Genomic DNA, 18,507 nt, shown 5'->3' with positions numbered 1-18,507 from the left:
AGGACATTAGAAGAAGGAAGGGAAAAATGAAGGGGGGGAATCGGAGGGGGGGACAAACCATGAGAGACTATGGACTCCGAGAAACAAATTGAGGGTTTTAGAGGGGAGGGTGATGGGGGGATGGGTTAGACCAGTGAATGGGTATTAAGGAGGGCACGTACTGCATGGAGCACTGGGTGTTATACGAAAACAATGAATCATGGCTCACTACATCAAAAACTAATGATGTATTGTATGGTGACTAACATAATTTAATAAAATTAAATTAAATTAAAAAAGAAAAAAAATCAAACAGTAAATTTGTTGTTGCTTGAAGAACACTGTGTAGCTCAATCCCCTCATTTACAGGTAAGGAAACTGAGGCACAGTGAGGTTAAGCAATCCATTCAGGCACCTGAGTAAATTACCCACAGCCAAAAAAGAGGGAAAGGAAAGGAAAGGAAGAAACGAAACTCAGTTATCTTGATTTTCAGTCTAGAGCTAAGGTGCAAGTTATAATGAAACACATTATTTTAAATTTACATATTTTTTAAAGTGTAGTTTTCTGGTCAAATAGTAATAGTACTATTCAATCCTAATCAACTAGGCATATTCTCTTTCTCTCTCTCTCTCTCTCTCTCTTTTTTTTTTTTTTTTTTTTGAGAGAGAGAGATAACAAGCCAGGGGAGGGAGAGGGAGAGAGAATCTTAAGCAGGCTCCATGACAGCACGGAGCCTGACGCAGGGCTCCATCCCACGACCCTGAGATCATGACCTGAGCCAAAATCAAGAGTCAGATGCTCAACCGACTGAGCCACACAGGCGCCTCTCAACCAGGCATATTCTTAATTAGATGCAATTTGAACATATTAAGGAAAACCTTCCATAGCTCAACCAAATGGAACACACTAGACTAAAAATCCTTTTCTTTGATCAAACCTCCTTCTCTACATGATGGTGTTCCTCTGTTTCTGGGGGGTGATGTGGCCTACATTTTTACACCTTACACACTGTTGCCTTCAAACTGCCTTTCATGTAACAGACTTTCATGACAACATAGACTTTGTCCATCATATAATGAGCAGACATTTTGGCTATGACATGTCCATACAGTGCCTATCACCTAGCTATTACCATCTTGTTCTACAGGGATTCTTTGGACTATATGCTCCCATTTGTCTTCAACATTCTAGAAAATGGAAAAAAATTAAAACAAAAAATGCTTCTGCTACAAAAATCAAGCCAAAAGAAAAATAGAATTTATTAGGCCTGTCAGAATAAATCAAAATTTTCCCTCCACTGGATACTCATCAGTTGACTCTACTGAGTTTGGAAGGAAAACAAAATTTTAAAACTTCTAGATTTTGTATCAAAAAGGTGAAGAAGATGTAAGTAAGAAGTTTGGCATAATTTCCAGTTTTCTGGGATAGAGCCTGCCTTAACATGTACTCTAATGAGCATGCGTGAATATTAAGTTGGATTTTTTTTCTATAAATAAATGAATATAAAAGTTTATGCATACAAATTATATATGAAAGCATGAACTATCTCATCTCTGAAGATGAACAACTCTCTTTGTACATTCTGTTCTAATTTTCTACACCTTAATGAAGTCCCAAGCTTATAAGATAAACAGGTTAATGCAGAGGGACACACAAATTGGACACACGTGTACTGAAGCCCACATCAACATCTGAACTAGAAGGAAAGAGATTTCCTAAAGCACACAGCAAAGGAGATTTGAAAATTGTCTGTTCAAGCTCTAAATGTCAGAATACTTCCTTAATTCACAGTTTTCTATCCTGGATATTAGATTTCCATATATTTTGGACAACCACATAAAAGAGTTCTATCACATGTACATTATGCTACAGACCAGATGAGATAGGTTTTATGAACTCAAATCTACTTTGTAAGGACAGTCTGGGCCATCTACAATCACTAATTAATTAATGGGGTAGGGCTTGAAATAAACAGAAGATATAAACCACTACCAAAGCATAAAGAAAGCTCTCAGCCTTTCGAAGATATCAAAGAGAAATAAAGTTTAAAACATCCAGTTCTATCCTCAAAGTAGTCACTGCTTTGTTTATTGCTCAGAGTGGTTGTAACTGGAACCTAGTTTTGGTTAATAGATCCTTTCTAATTGTTAAAGCTGTTGTTGGTTTTCATTTAGAGTATCTCATGCCTTGGTTGCAGAAAGGCGGTGTTCAAAGTTTGGGTTTGGTGACTGCGTGTTAACGTATGTGTTAATTCATCGAGGAAGGCCTTCCTGGTACTCGAAGGAGCCAGAGGGCAGCTGGAGCTGAGGTCAGAGAGGTGGGGCACCATGAGTACATGGGCTTTGGCTCCCAGTGAGATGCGGAGCCAGGGGAGAGTCTAAGCAGAGCAGTGACACGCTGCGACTTACACCTTGGGAGGGTCACTCTGGCTGCTGTGTGGAGAATAAACCTCAGGCACAGACTTCCGGAAGCAGGAGGGTGGCTTAGGGGGCTATCATCATCATCCAAGTGGGAAACGATGGTGGCCAGAAGGGATGGTAGTACTAGTGATGAAAAGTAGTCAGACTCCGGGATATTCTGATTGCTCATGGATTGGATGCCGGGTGGGAGATAAAAAGAGGGCTCAAGGATAGTGTGGAGATATTTGGCCTGAGCCAAACATAGAGTTGCTATCAGCTGAGCAGGAGACAGAGCGGAGCAGGTTGGGTGGGAGTCAAGTGCCGGAAGGAGGGTTTGCACAGGCTTGGCGGGAGATGCGTCTGAGACAGCCAAGGACAACCGGATACACACAGGGAAAGGCCTAGGCTTATGGTCCGGATTTGGTAGTCACTAGCAGGTAGATGGTACAGATCCACAAGCCCTGACCCACAACCCTGACTTTCAAAAGGTTCTAAAAATTTGGCTTTTTCTGAAGTTTGGGCCAAAATCATTTAACAAACAAATTTACTGTTGATTTTACTCCATTTAGTGTGAATGTTTATACATTTGTGCTGGAAATATTTATTTGTTTGATCAGGAAGGGCTGCCCTAGAGTCTGCTAGAGGTGTTGGGTGGAATACATACTATGGGAACCTTCTAGAATTGAAAAAAAAAAAAGTGATTTCTAAACAAATCTGGCCGTAAGGGTTTTGGATAAGGGGTGTGGATCTGTAGTTTGAGCCATGACACTGGAGGGATGAGAACTGATCCCAGGGGCCCTCCAACACAGAGAGATTAGAAAGAGGAGGGACCTGCCCAGACATCTGAAAAGATCCTCCTCCAGAGGCCTGACCTCCAGTACCCTGGGTAGAGTCAACTTTGACTTCCCTCCATCTTCCTTCCAAACCACCACCACCAAGCATCCACCAGGCACTCATCACAGATATGTGGCTTATAAAAGCCTTGGTTTTCTTAGCGTTCTCTGTGTCTTCAAAAGAGATGGCAAAAATCTCCCTCCCTCCCTCTCTCTCTCTCTCTCTCTCACACACACACACAGTTTTTATTAAGCCTGTTAAACACTGACTTCATACACTGCTGAACTACTCGCTGCACTTGTCGTAAGGTGGGGTATGTGTGATGAGGAATAAAAACTGTAGAAAACCATAAATAAAGCTTGTAGTTAGCATCAAGGCATTTCCTGTTTCTGGGAAGCCTGTCTGCCTACTACTGTTGCTCTAACAGATTGAGTGTCCCTCCTTCCACCCCTAAACATCCAAACTCCAAAACTGTGTCAGGACGCAGTGGCAGGGGGTGCAGCAGGGCACCCCAAGTCCCGGGCTTGTGGCAGGAAAACTCTGCAACGCGAGGTGGTATCTCAGCCCCGACCCAAGGTGTCCCCTGGGGCTGCCGAGCCACAGGGCCCCCACAGGGGAAGCTTTGTGTTCTAAGGCAAGACAGAGAAGGGGTGAGAGGATTTAGATCCGAGGCCAGGGAAGCTGCCGCTCACATGGCTGCTAGGCACGCCATTATTCCTATGCCCACTCCAGGGGATAAACGTGCTCTGGAGTGGGCAGGTTTGCTGAAGATAAGTAGCCCTGTAAACAATTACAAATAAGAATGAAAAGGTACTCCTACTCACGAATCCATCTAGCCCCCCAAACGGACCCAGGCTCTACTGCCTTCCCAGGCCCCACTACCCAACCCCACCCATCCACTTCTCCTGACCTGGATGCAGATTCCTAGGCTCAGAAGACCTCCATATCAGCCTAAATCGTTGGCCCATTTAACTTAAGAAAGAAGAGACGAGAAATCTCTATTAGAAATTCTGGGTTGGGGTGTCTGGGTGGCGAAGTTGGCTGAGCATCCGACTCTTGGTTTCGGGCTCAGGTCATGATCTCAGGGTGGTGAAACCAAGCCCCTAGGGCGGGCTGTGCGCTCAGGGGGAGTCTGCTTGAAGGTTCTCTCCTGCTGCCCCTCCCCCACTCCCTTCTCTCTCTCTCTCTCTTCCTCGCAAATAAAATAAATAAATAAATAAATCTTTTTAAAAAAAGAAATTCTGGGAGCTCCTTTATTCAAAAACAGATGAGCAACACACAACAAATGGAAAATCGGTCATCGGTCAAGATAAGTGTTGAAACTAGGTGGTAGATCTGGGCGGGGGGGGGCATTATTCTGCTCTGTCCACTTCCGTACATGTTTGAAATTCTCCATAAGACAAAAAGAAGAGGGGGAGGAGTAGGAGAAGAGAGGAAAAGAGGGATGGAGGGAGGCAGTAAGTACTCAATGTCACTATCCCAGGTGGACCCATGTTCCACGGCTAAGCCTAGGTTTTCTTAAAGACCTCAACTGGGGAGCAAGGTGCCGAATTTAACTCAAACCCTTCCCACCGTATGTCCCAATCAATTCGACCCAATACCTTGCCGGGGACAAAGGGATGAGTAATCACAAGCCGCTGCTGTCCAGTCTGGTCCCCATCACGACCCCTCTAAAGAGCCTCCCCACGCCCTTCCCCTGACCCTCTCATGCAGATACAGTAAGCTGCTCCTAAAGTTGCCTTCACCATTCGCAATGCTAAGTGCTTTGGAGAAAAAAAGGAGTTGATCACTTCATGCTTTCCTTTCTTCATAAAGATGTTTTCCTTGACTTCAAAGGCTGTCTGTTTACCTTAGATGATTAGGGAGAATTAATGGAACTAATTGAGTTAACAACGCGACGGTCCTGCCGAAGCCTGCAAATTATCCCCAATTCCCTTTGATGGCTTCGAGATTACCTCACCGCCACCAAACCCAGGAAACTTCCATATGCCCGTGCTCGGCTGTGCCGCCGTGGAAAGCCAGACGTGCAGAGTCAGCACCGACAAGGACAGAGGCCTTGGCAGCCTCCAGGCTGTGAACGATGGGCCACAGAAGAGCCAGCAAGCTGATGAGCATTCCCTGGGAGTGCAAAGCTTGGCCCGTGTCAGCCAAGCCAGACACCCTGCCCTCATGCATGCCGGGAGCTGTGGCCTCGGCTAGCAATGGCTGTGCACGCCAGCAGCGAGGGACGGAACCCGCTGCCCGGAGCACGCACATCTCAGATGTCTCTGTGGCTACACAGGCAGAGCCGGGCGTGCCCCCCGGAGGTGGGACTGGGCCCGGGAACAACCGAGCAATGGAGTGCAGCCAAGGGGATAGCTGCGGAAAACCTGAGGCTCTCTGTCACAGACAGACGGAAGGGGCTCTCCTGGGAAGCTTGCAGATGGCGCGCACACCAAGCAGGGAGTGGGGAGGCGGGCTGCTGCCAGGGCCCACTCCTGGCTCCCGCTCTGCCCCCTGCCCCCACACACTTACCGCCGTGGGTGACTCTCCTACAGTGTGACAGAGTCCCCGGCACCTCAGTAGCCAAACATGAGCAAAGCCACCATCACTTCTCCTCACAAGTCAAGTGACTCTGAGTCTTTCATTCGTCAACCAATCGGGGAATAACAGGCTTCCCCATTCAGTGGGATCCAAGTCTTGCAATCACCTGTCTGAGAAAGTGAATTCCACTGCTCAACCCCTGTGTGAAGTCTTTTCCAACAATTTCTCTTTATCCGGAAAGAACAGGGGACCAAAGTTCCTGCTGAGGAACCTGGCAGGCCCAGGTGTGCTGTTTGAGGAGGAGGGATGGATATGGGTGTCAGGGCCAACTTCTCAACCTTCAGAATCACAGCAATGGGAATTCACTCCAGTGCTCAAAGTCCTAGTTGAGCCCCCTTTCCTCTTCACCAAGTCTCTTGGGGCACAGGGCTTGACAACAGGGAGCAACCTCAATGGGAGCCTGGACTCTTCCAGAACAGGTTCCCATTCACCTATGTCTCCCCAGACCCAGCATGGCACCCTGGCATGGCACGGGCAATTGGGGTGAGGGTGGGGTAACAGGTGTCAGTCACAGGGGAGTGACTATCCCGACCAGAAGACTAATGAGAAACTTCATGTCTCTGGTGTAACATTTTGTTTGGGCTATTACATATAAATCACAGGACCTCTTGTAGGAATAAGGGTAATTATTAATGTGAGCTTATGTTTTGCATAAGGGAATCACTGCCAAAATAAAAAGCTAAGAAGCAACTCTCCTTACAGAGAGAGAGGTTAAAAAGCAAACCCGCCTAGGAGAGAAAACAGAAGTCAGTCTCAGGAGAGAGTTAACCCTTGACTGTGAAGCACATTCAGTGAGTGACGTAGATTCACACCTCGTGGTCCACAGCCTCCCCAAATGAGGCCCCATCACCGCCACCTCCACGGCCCAGCCACCTGAGTGAACCAGGCCCTTTCTACTCTACTGCCCAGGGTCCTTCCAGGGCATGCAAAGCCGGGCAAGAGGAGCAAACACCTGCAGAATGGGGGATCGCGGGCAACCACCCCTCACTGCACACTCTCCCTGACCGTATCTCCTGGGGCAGCGAGTGGGGGCTCTTCGGGCTGCTTTCGAATTTTCCCAAGAGCCGTAGCAGAGCACGGCAACCTCCCAGGGCCCTCGGAGCCCAGCCTAACCCCTCAGTCCCCCGGGAGGTGGGGTGGGGTGCTCAGGCTTCCTTCTCTGGACAGCAGTGCTCTTAAAATGCCACGGGCTCTCCCCCGAACAGCACGATTCCTTTTCTCCCCTCCGGAGACGACAGGAACATAGCTTTCCTGCCTGTGTGTGCGGTTTGTACACACCACAGCTGATGTACACAATGACCAACACACACTGACTTTACAAGAACTTCCGAAGACATAGATATGAAGAATTCAGAAAGACAGAGCGCGACACGAAGGCCAGCTCCGGGTCCTCCCACACGCGGCCCCTCACGTCTGGTCCATCACGGAGCCCCTCAGATCCTTCTTCATAAGCTGCTGGGCCCACTCTTTGCAGTCGCACCCCCAGCACCAGCCCTCCCAGAACGGGGCCTGAGCGCCCCAGAACTCGCCAGCATTGGTCCACGCTCCATGTGCAAACCCAGTTGGCGGACGTACAACACTGTCGTCGTGATGCTTCTTTCCCCAACCGTCTCTCTGTCCAGGGGGTGACATTCGGTTCCCTGTGCTTCTTTCCCCTGCAAAGGCCCAGGGCTCCGGGCAGGCTCACGGGGCCCCCATCCTGCCCCGGCTCTCCCGCACATGCGGGCCTCCACTGCACTGGGGGCGCAGCCTGACCCCTCACGCCGCCTCCAGGGTTCTCCACCGAGCCACTCCTCTGGCGCTGGGCATTGTTTAGGTTCAGGAATTCTCCTCTCGCCTGTATTGCTGGTGCTCAGTGGGCTCCACAGGTAGCTTTCAGGGGCATGACCCACTCTATATTCCCCTGTTCCTCTGTCCTTCGGCCCCTGGGCCCTAGTAAAGGGCTCCACACATAGGAGCTGTTCAAAAAATATTCGCTATGGGGAGCCTGGCTGGCTTAGTTGGTGAAGCATGCGACTCTTGAGCTCAGGGTTGTGAGTTCAAGCCCCAAGTCGGGCGTGGAGCCTACTTAAAAAATAAAAAAATACATTTGTTACTCATTTCCATTCCAGGCTATGATGCTCCATCTCTTCCTTTAGCATCTATAACTTAGAGGATATAATTACTTCAACCTTTAGCATCTATAACTTAGAGGATATAATTACTTCAACCTCCAAGTGTTCAGTGTTAAGCAAAATGACTCTGGATGTAAACAATATTTTTGAAATGCTACACCTCGTTTCCATCAACCAACCAGTTTCTAAAACTACAAAAGGGTAGTGTGCCTACAGTAGATGAGATCACTACAGGGCATGGGGGGCTTGGAAGGGTGAATGATCCCAGAATAGCCTTGGAAGTCCTGAACACAGAGCCCCTCTCCCACCATCCCTCCCCCCACCCCACCTCGCTACATCCCAAGCTTGGCTCCCTCAACCCTTGAGGCTCAGAGATGCTGGCTCTGTGCAGTCTTGTGTAAGATATCTGTCACCCCACCTGAACAAGCTCTCTGGAAGTGAGGGAACCAGCACTAGGCCTCACTGGATTTCAGCTCGCTGTCCTGTGGAAGAGCTCGAAGGCCAGGTCTGTCACCCTGCCTCTGACACTGGGCCCAAGGACCCAGGGCAATCACTCAGAACCTCAGCCACCCCCACTGTAAACTCCCGCGGGGACGGGGTGGAGATCGGCAACAATGATGCATAAAGCGGAGTGTTCAGAATAGTCAAGAACCCCACAAATGAAGAGAAGGAAGCTTTCAGCTTGAGAACTTCAATGCCATTTGGGTCCTGAATTAAGACTTAAAGATGAAAGGTCCCCTAGGCACCTCATTCTCCAGAGAACAAAGTTAAAATCTTCAGTTTGGTCATTGCTGTTGCCACAAGTCAGAACTTCTCTTGCTGGCATTTAACATTCTTTAAAACTCAGCCCCAACTCTTTCTCCCTTCTGTTTCAGCCATACTCCCCCATCCCCGCCCCCCCAGTGCCCCCCACCACAGGCCTTTCTCGCTCCACCCTCGCTTCCTCAGCACAGAATGTTCCTTCCAACCCCACACCCTGAAACTCAACATAAAATCTAAGTCAACTTTCAGATCTACCTCCACCTGGAACCTGCCCTCCTTTCAATACTGGGACCCCTCAAAGGCAGGTCCACACCTACATCCTTGTATGCTCCCCCCCCACCGGGGATGCCCCTTTCCCCACCAGGAGCACGTGGAGCACTGCTGGGCACTTGAAGTGCTCGATGACTCCTGTTTGTTAAATGATGTAATACCAAGAAAAACTGGAGCTCCATGATGTTTCCATTACATTCAGCTGGAAAACCCCATTGAAGATTCACTCCTTCGGTCCAACCCCCTTAAACCATCCTCCTTCATTTTGCTGGCTGAGCTCATCCCGGTCCTGTCAAAGTGCTGCATCCAAGTTCCGTGGGCTTTCTCCAGACCAGTGATCCCTTCCAACCCCTGCTAAACTCCCTATTCCTTTGCAGAGAAACAGCCAGCCCTGATCCATACATTACGAAGGCACTGGGCTACACGGTGGCATTGGCTCCGGCCCATCTTGATGCAATTACTTCCTTGTGTTGCTGCTTCCCGGCAGTCTCACCATTGTTCTTCATTTACCCAGAGAGCTATGTCTGAAGCTTTATTGGAAAAAATGAATTATGACTTGCATTACATTCCACACTTCCCAGCGCACCACCATGGGTTTCAAAGCATTAAGTTGGTGGCTCTCGTGGCTGCGAGGTGAACAATTTCATGAACCAGCTTGCCATACGGTGTCATCCAGATCTGGCCCCCACCCTCCAACCTCCCACGTCCCATCTGGACTACATGTGAGCTGCATTTCCATCACCTGGACTCTCGCCCCCAGCCCGGGAACATGAAAAACCACATGCTAACAAACCAGCCAGCCTGGCAGAGAGCAAGCTGGAAGAAAAGAATCGTCCCTGAAACCACAGGCTTGGAGGAAGAGACCAGCCACCCAGCTCCGCGGCTCCTAACAAGTGAGGACAACGTGTCCTCTTGGATCCACACGACAGACCTTGATTCGTAAGAGCAGTGTTCTCCCTGGACTGCCCCAGAGGAAAGGCAGCCTTCTGAGCCAGGTGAGTTCTTAAATCAAGAGGAAAAGCCTACCACACTGTGCACAAGGTGGACTTAGGACACAGGCTTCCTGGGCTCCAGCTCCACTTCATAGCCATGTGACCCTGGGCAAGTCAATTACTCCCTTCATGCCTCAGTCTCAATCTGCGAATTGCAGATACAACAATACCTCCCTCCTCGGGTTGTCATTCATGTATATAAGATGCATAGGAATTATGCCTGACTTGGGACTAAATATGTATTATAACCATCATCATCATTACGGTTATTATTACCTCCTCTCTTTGCTTTGCTTAGGCAGGAGAGCAAATGCCTTACCCTCGACACAGATCTTCCTGCTATACTCTTTGCCTCCAACATTTCAAATGTTAAATATCCATCCAAGCATTCGGGCATCACGGTGAATGGTTCTCCCTTGCTTTCTCTCCTCAGCAAATACCCCAGATTCTTGCAAGCTGCTCTGTTTGGTGGCAAATTCAAGAATGTTTATGTAGGTTTTCATCCCTGCACATGTTTTGGAAACAAGCACGGTGAGTGCTAAAGCAGGGCAAAAGGGAAAGCAAGACAGTGCAAGGATCAAAAACAGGTCCCCCCCTCCTCAATGCAAAACCGCAGTGGTCATTCTCCACCAAAGCCAGAGGCTCCTTGTGTCTTCTCTTCCTCTGAATTCAAACTGCCAGCTCAAAGAGCTTGGCCTGGGAAGGAGATAAGGCAGATGGGAAAAACTGAGGATGAAAGCAGCGTAGAGGGCCGAATCCCAGAGTGTAAGATGAACCCTTTAGATGTTCTCATTTAATAACACAGTTTCTGAGACTTGCCCACCAGGGTCCTGTCCTTCCTAAGCAAACATCTGTTATGATGACTGAGACCCAGGGTAGTTTATTCTTTCTTTGCTAAAACTTCCGGTGAGGTATTGATCTCATAAATGTTATCCTTATGGCTCAGATGAAAGTCAACTTTCAAATCCAAAAGGGGGTGTGGGGTAGCCAGTCTATCCATCTTCTGAAGCCAAAGAGACAGAAATCTACAAGTTGCAGGATTGATTTTTGTTTACGCCTCTAATCCCAAATATTTGGAATGAACACTTTGATGTAACAAAAACATGTCCTGTGAATGCCAAAAAAGAAAAACAGAACTTAAATTTCTATGTGATAGATACTAAATTGTACCTTCTGGACTGATTGATTATGCAAAAATGATTGTGAAATTCCTCCTGCCCCAAAAGGGAGCGGGTCACCGAATCATAAATGTGTCACCTTCTTTTCTCCTGTCGTACTCCCGAGACCAAACTGATTTAAACTCTGCACGACGCCAGGCTTCAAAAGGAGAAATTCCAGGGAGGTTGAGCGTTGTCTGGTTCCTAGCACAGCTGGATAAAACCCTGCCTCTTGCTTGCCCAGAACCCTGAGAGCAGGCGGTTAGATGACCATCCCCTCCTCCTCCCAGCTCTCTGCAGACAGGAAGAGAGAGCACTCCCCTGGCCTTAGCACACAAGCCTCCGGGGTACTGTCAGGCCACGAAATCTACTTGGGCCTCATTGTTGGCAGAATCTGAGGGTTATCTGAGGATTTTACAAGATAAGATATTTGGAAGATGGTATTTGGCGAACTGCAAAGTCCTATCACATGTAAACTGCAATGCCCATATTGAAAAGGATGGGGTTGCAGCTGGTGGCGTAGAGGGGTCCCAGACAGAGGCATGGGCCTCCCCTTGGGGCAGGTACCTACCCAAACCACACACACATACAGACACTCTGAAGACATTCTGTCATTTGAGTAATTTCCTCCTAAAATCCTCTCCCCCCACCATCCACTCCCATGGATTTTTAGTAATACTATTATTTCAAAAGTTCACAGTAGTAATTATAGAAAAGAAACAAAATAGCAAAAAAACCACCGTAATCTCGCTATCCAAAGATAAGTTGCAATATATTCCTTTCAGTTTTTCATATCTGTTTGTGTATGTGTGTGTGTGTGTGTGTGTGTGTGTGTGTGTATATATATATATATATATATACACACACAATTTTTAACAACACTAGTAAACTGGAGGGGCTCCTGGGTGGCTCAGTCGGTTGGACTCCGACTCTTGATTTTGGCTCAGGTCATGATCTTGGGGTCGTGAGATCGAGCCCTGCATAGGGTTCCCCTCTGTGGAGAGTCTGTTTGTTCCTCTCCCTCTGCTCCTCCCCTCCCCCAGCTCTCTCTCTCTCTCTCTCTCAAATAAGTAAACAAATAAAATCTTGAAAAAATAGTAGCTAACTATATTAAATACTTTTTATGTGCCAAGTACTAGTGTAAACACTTTAGATGTTTTTAGTCATTTAATCGTATCAATAACCCCTGAGTAGATACTGTTCATGCTTCATTTTACAAGTAAGGAAACTGAAACACAGAGAAGTTAAGAAACATGTCCGAGGTCACACAGCTTGTAAATGGCAAAGCCTGGGTTCAAACCCCTGCAGAGTCCATGAGACCATTACAACATGAAAGCAAACATAATATTATGACCTGCAAATTTTGTCTATATATTTTGAAAATCTTCACATTGTATTGTTTGTTTTTCTGTTATCATAACTACATAGTCTTCATAGTATTGATGAGCTAAGTTTTTTTTAGCATTTTATTTTATTTTTTATTTTTATTGATTGTCTTTTGGTGGGGAGGGGCAGAGGCAGAGGGAGGGAGAGAGAGAGAATCTCAAGCAGGCTCCACTCCCAGCTTGGAGCCCAACACAGGGCTCCATCTCACGACCCTGAGATCATGACCTAAGCTAAAATCAAGAGTTGGATGAGCCATCCAGGCGCTCCTTGATGAGTTCAGTTTTAATCAATTGTTTAATATGACTATTTTGGGGTAGCTACAACAAACCCCCATTTGGGATATTTTGCAGTTTTTCAATATTTTAAACAACACTAAAAAGAACATTTTTTATATACATCTATAATCATTCTCACCTAGAAATGGAAGTGCTGGGTCAAGACATATGCACTGAAAGATGCATATTTTTGAAGTTCTTATTATTTTTTGCCATACTGCCCTCCAGGAAGATCTCATCAGGTACACCCCCACTTGCACCATATGAATAAATTCTTGCATCTTCATCAATACTAGGTCGTATGATTGCCTTAGTTCTTAAAAACATTCTGTTTAAAAGTGCAACACGTCTAAAGCAATTGAACCTACCCCCCTCGTTCATACCTTGGGCCAGTTCACCCTCTAACAATTAGGGAAAGAGAAGGGGAGGGTTAGGAGGAAGACCAAGGAGGTAAGAGTGGCAATCAGCTCGTAGGGAGGGGCTTTCTGATGTGTGGGGGTACAGGGCGCAGTGTGGCGGTGGCTCATGGGAGCACGATTATGGAAGATAGGGCAGAAAGAAAAACAAGAGGGTTCCGAAACCAAAGGCCTGGCACTTGAAAAATAATTGTAATAATAAAATGGCAGGAATTTAAGGCCAAGGAGAGAAAGATTCATTGAAAACAAAACAAAACAAACAAAAGCCAGGAGTTTCACAAGAACATTGGAGTCTGGCCAGCCCTGGATTGCTTCTGTCTAGTTGACACAGAAGGGGAAGGACACCTCTCCGTGTTAGGGATGATGAGGTGCCAGTTATCCACCTGTGTCCTCCATCCTGGAGAAAGGGCACCTGGTCTCATCCCCGAGGAAAATACCTAATGGATTTTTTAGTTCCAGAGGGCCAGGATACCCCCAAAAGTGTAAACCTTAGTACAGTCCAGGAGATAATGAATACATACCACTCAGCCTGGTCATTTTAGGACAAATTGTCCTTGCATTTCTTTATTTATATATTTCTTTATTTATTTAGTCAGTCCGAGACTCAGGGAAGAGCTAAATGGGCCTTTTAAAGCGGAATCCTGAGATCATGCACTCACTGGGAAAGGCCACACACCAAACCTCCATCTACGCTCTGCTGGTCCACAACCGTAGCAGGGATTTTAGGAGTTGGGAAAATGAGTGGACAGATGAATAAACACAAATATAAAGAAAGGAGCGTCTTCCCCGTACTCCTCACAGACCAGAGGAAATGCTTAGATGAAAGGCCCATCTACACCTGGGATGGACCTTGCTTTCATGGCCAGATTCACAAATGCTCTGCTAGCATTCACACCCATCATCCCCACGTTGGCACTGGACTGCTGGGGTGGATCCTATTGCTCCCATTTTTCAGAGGAGAAATTGAGACTTCAGGATGATTTACCCAAGAGCATCTCACTGGAAAGTGGCAGAGGCAAAACTAGAACCCACTAGTCCCAATACCAGCAACTCTACCAGTACTGATGATTTTTTAGTCCAGCTCTATGCCGTTACCCACCAACCCCCCCTCTCTCTTTCTTATATATAAGACCGAGAATGTTGCTGGAACATTCTCTCTCCCACAGGGAGAGCCTGGACTCCCTCTGAAACATGTGGTTATTTAGAATTGCCCGAAGGATTTTCACTAAGGCAGTCTCCTCCCCTGAAGGGAGTGAGGAAGAAGCCACTAACCATGGGTAGGGCCTTACTAATGGAGGGAACCCGGGAGAAAAAGACACGGTATCCAGGGTTGGAAAGCTGAAGGTAGAGGATGAAATGTCAAATCAGAACAGGAGCCTGTAAGACAGGGTCAAGAGAGAGGCAGGATCGGCTGGAGCAGTGAGGAAGGCACCGCCTGAGCTTTGGAGAACGCAGGATTCCTAACACATGGAACCCCGGCCTGCCCACTATGGTCACAGCTCAAAGAACACACAGCTTTCCTTGGGCTCCGGAACCAGCATTTTACCAAATGCGCTTCTTCCTTTGGATTGTTAAATAAATAAATAAATAAATAAATAATAAATCAGATTCTTGACCCTGAACCATCAAAGAGAGAGCAAAGAAAGAGGAGGGAAATGGCTGTATCAAATTTCCTGCATAATCCTCTTATGAGATTAGTGCCTTCTTAATGGTAATGAGGTTCTGGCTTCGGAACTAAATTATACCACCGGGTAATGCTCCTATGGGGCTGGGGGATGCTTGATTATATGAAACAGGGTAGGAGCAGGGACCTCTAATCCCTTGCTCTAAACAAGTACAGCTGGAGCCATTTCAAACCAGGAGCTTTAGGGCCGAAAGGAACTTAGCACCCAACCCAACGCCATGTTGGTTCGTTTCTGGAGAAGTCACACTTGCCACAGCCTCCAAGCCTGGGACATGGGATGGCATCCCCGAAACCCCTTCCTGGATCTCTCCTCTTCCTAAGGGCCCATCCGGACAAGTGCAACCCGTGGCTGAGATGCAACCGACGCCCCGCCCCCTGCCCCCTCCAGAGAGTATAACGTGCCCTGTAAGACATTGTCTGGGGCTAGGACATTTCAGCGACTCTGCGGCACTAAATATTCTTGGCGCCTAAGCCACCTCCTGAATGTGCCCAAAGTCTGAAAGAATCAAGATGCCTGGCTCACACCCTCGAGTAGCTCAGACCCCAGGAGAATTGAGGCTGCCCGTTTCCTTTCAAACTGGCGATGACTCGAGATTCTCCATCTCTCCTTTTCCACATACAACTCCATGTTTTGTCCATGAGTTGTATTTGCCTTCTGGGTTTTTGGCATGAAAGATTCCTAAAATCCCACTGGAGGAGGAGTGAGCTTGGCCTCCAGCAGCGATGCACGGAATGAAAGCAGAGATCTGCACAGAGGCAGGGCTCTGAGCTCCAGCTGCAGCCTGGAAACCTCCGCCTTGCACTCAGGGAGCACTTCTGTGGAGTCATCGGACAGCCCTCGGCTGCGGGGCCAGGGGACCGTTACTCAGGTCTGTGGGCCCTGTGCAAAAATGGCTCCACATCATTCCTGATGGGCAGAATTTGCTCAGAGCCATCAAATCTGCCCCTTCCAATCTCCAGCTCTAGTTTCCAGATTCTTCTCACTGGCCCCGGAGTCATGCTCAGGCCCCCAGCCACCAGAAGCCTCATCACCACGGCTGGGGGGTGGTTACCCTCTACACCACTCCAACCTCCCCTAATCTCAATTTTTTCTCAAAATCCATCTCCTGGGGCAAGGGAGTGCGAAGGAGACTTTTCTGATTATCCTGTCCACCCTAGGGGCTCAGTTCCCTGATAAGGGTCAATTTATACGATTCATGTTAGACTCACCTAGACTATTCTTATCTTTGAGTTACCGTACATGCTCCTGAAGGTTTAGATTCCACAAACATCCAGTTAAGCTCAGCTGTATTTATGACCTAACAGCGGAGAACCAAGGCGGACATTCTGGAACACGTGCTCCATGGGCCACATTAAGCACTTTATGTCATCTTAATAATTCCTGACATACACGCTACAGGGTTATTTCCATTTTACAGAGGAAGAGTCATGATAGGCATGATTTGGACCCTGCTCTGCCTGCTTTTCCCTCTGTAATGTACTGCATGGCCACAGAACTGGGACTCTGAAGGCCTGAGCGCTGGGTCTGGCTGGGTCCATGTCTCCAGCTGGCCTCCTGGCACCTCCCCGAGCCCCAATTTTCTCACTTGTGAAAGTGTAGGGATGGTTTCCGAGGTCCCTTCATGTCCTCACATGTGTTCAGCAAGGGGCTGGCCCCACAGTTGGAAGGAAAGGGGAGGACAAGGCTGCCCCTCCCTCTCCTCTCTACTTAGGAATAAGACCCCCCCACACTTGTCATGAGCACCTGCTTCTGCTTCACACCATCTGCACCCAGCCATTAACCCCGTGAGCCCCTTCCTGCTAATTCAGCCAAAGGGTCACTGTGAGGACCTTTTTCAAAAATGACCAGCAAGGGGCAGGTGGGGAGGAGCCTGCGAGCCTGCCCCGGGACCTCCGAGACAGCTGGGCTCCCGAATGGCCTTCGATAAGTGCCTCAGGAAGGCGCAATGGCTTCCCGGCTGGTGATTAGCACACTGGATGAGATAATGCCAAATTCCCCGAAGTTTTGCAGCCTGGGACTAGATGCCAAAAGCTTATCAACTCTATCCCAAACAAGGCTTGCTCCGGGCTGCTCGCGGGGCCAGGAAACCCCAGAAATGGAATTTCCAATAGTTGGGTCCTTCTAATGGCCTTCCATGGGTTTTTGCAACCAAGCTAAAGACTCTCCTTAAGGAACTTGTTAACCTGCCGAGGCTCCGGAACTGCGATCAGCTCGCTCGATATTGAACTATTCACGGGGTGCACCACCCCTATGTTGCTGGGGTGCTTGGATTCACGGGCGCCCCTCCACCACGAGATGGTACAAGACAAGAGAGCAGCCAACAGCTCGATCGGTGCCTCGGCTTCTCCTCTGCCCCGCTGCCACTCCCACCGTGAGGCCCCCTCCCAGCCCTGCGCCCTGGGTGCCTCTCAAATCCACACTGCTTTTCATTATCACCACCTCCCAAGGTATCGTGTCACCACACGTACCACGAGCCAGGCACTGTCGTTAGAACTCTCCTACATCTGTGAACTCATTTAATCATCAAAACAAGCCTATGAGGTGGCTACTAATATCATTACCCGCCCGGGACAGCAGAGGTCACCGAGGCACAGAGAGGCTAGGTCAGCAGCCTGAGGTCATCCAGCAGTCAGGGAGTTTGTGTTCTCCACCACCACACTTGGCTGCCTCCCCCTGCCATCCCAGGCACGCCGTGAACCCTGGTTTTCCTGGCAGCCGGCGCCACCGTTCAGCCTTCAGCTTTCAGGTTTCAAACAGCCCTTCTGCTGCCCAGGATAGAATTTCCTGTAGGAGAGATCTGAGATCTGTGCTTTGTCTCTCAGCGGGTAATAACAATCCTTCACATTTGAATAATGCCTTTACGGTTTCACAGGCACTGTCAGATCACCTCCCCACCCATCACCAATCCTGACAATGTTCCTGTAAGGTAGGTAACAGCAGCCAACATAAGCCTCTTCGAGAGCGGTGGAGTGACACCCAAACTCACGTAGCTTATCAGGGCTGAGGCAAAAACCCAGACTTCTTAACTCTTGGTTCACTTTCCTGCCCAACTTAAGAGGAGATGATTATAAGTAATACCAGGAGATTTGCTCTGTAGTGGAATCCTCTAGACAGGAATATATGGATATGGACACAGACATGGATATGGATAGAGAAAGAGAGATACAGATGTGTAGGAGAGGGTGTGCAGAGGTGTGAATGATAACAGCTATCATAATTTTAATTTTCATTTAATATTTTGATTAAAATAGATACTGACGGGGGGCGCCTGAGTGGCTCAGTCGTTAAGCGTCTGCCTTCGGCTCAGGTCATGATCCCAGGGTCCTGGGAGCGAGCCCCGCATCGGGCTCCCTGCTCCACGGGAAGCCTGCTTCTCCCTCTCCCGCTCCCCCTGCTTGTGTTCCCTCTCTCGCTGTGTCTCTCTCTGTCAAATAAATAAATAAAATCTAAAAAAAAAAAAAAAAATACATACTGATGGGGTCAAAAGGTAAAAAAAAATAATGTTCTTAAATGGCATTAAGGCTTTAAATAATATTAAACCCAAGCAATTCGAAATTCAAGAATCACAAAAGGACATGAAGTGAATATCCTGTGTTTTTATTCTAGGGTTCCATCATTTTCTTCTTGGAGCCTTCCACTTCTTCCGATACTTGG

At 48.0% G+C, this 18,507-nt stretch overlaps 1 protein-coding gene and 1 long non-coding RNA gene across 3 annotated transcripts in view; one reads left to right on the top strand and one right to left on the bottom strand.

The window, feature by feature from the left end:
- Window positions 1–18,507, bottom strand: part of PRKCE (protein kinase C epsilon) — a 478,122-nt gene that overhangs the window by 306,467 nt on the left and 153,148 nt on the right. The window lies entirely within an intron of this gene.
- The window catches only part of LOC145723890 (uncharacterized), a 1,084,435-nt gene that overhangs the window by 928,162 nt on the left and 137,766 nt on the right, over window positions 1–18,507 (top strand). The gene's annotated exons all lie outside the window — the stretch shown is intronic.

The sequence above is a fragment of the Leptonychotes weddellii genome, chromosome 10 (assembly GCF_054177405.1).
Source record: "Leptonychotes weddellii isolate Sample4059 chromosome 10, ASM5417740v2, whole genome shotgun sequence".
Classification (NCBI taxonomy): Eukaryota; Metazoa; Chordata; class Mammalia; order Carnivora; family Phocidae; genus Leptonychotes; species Leptonychotes weddellii.
This window is presented reverse-complemented; position numbering and strand designations above follow the sequence as displayed.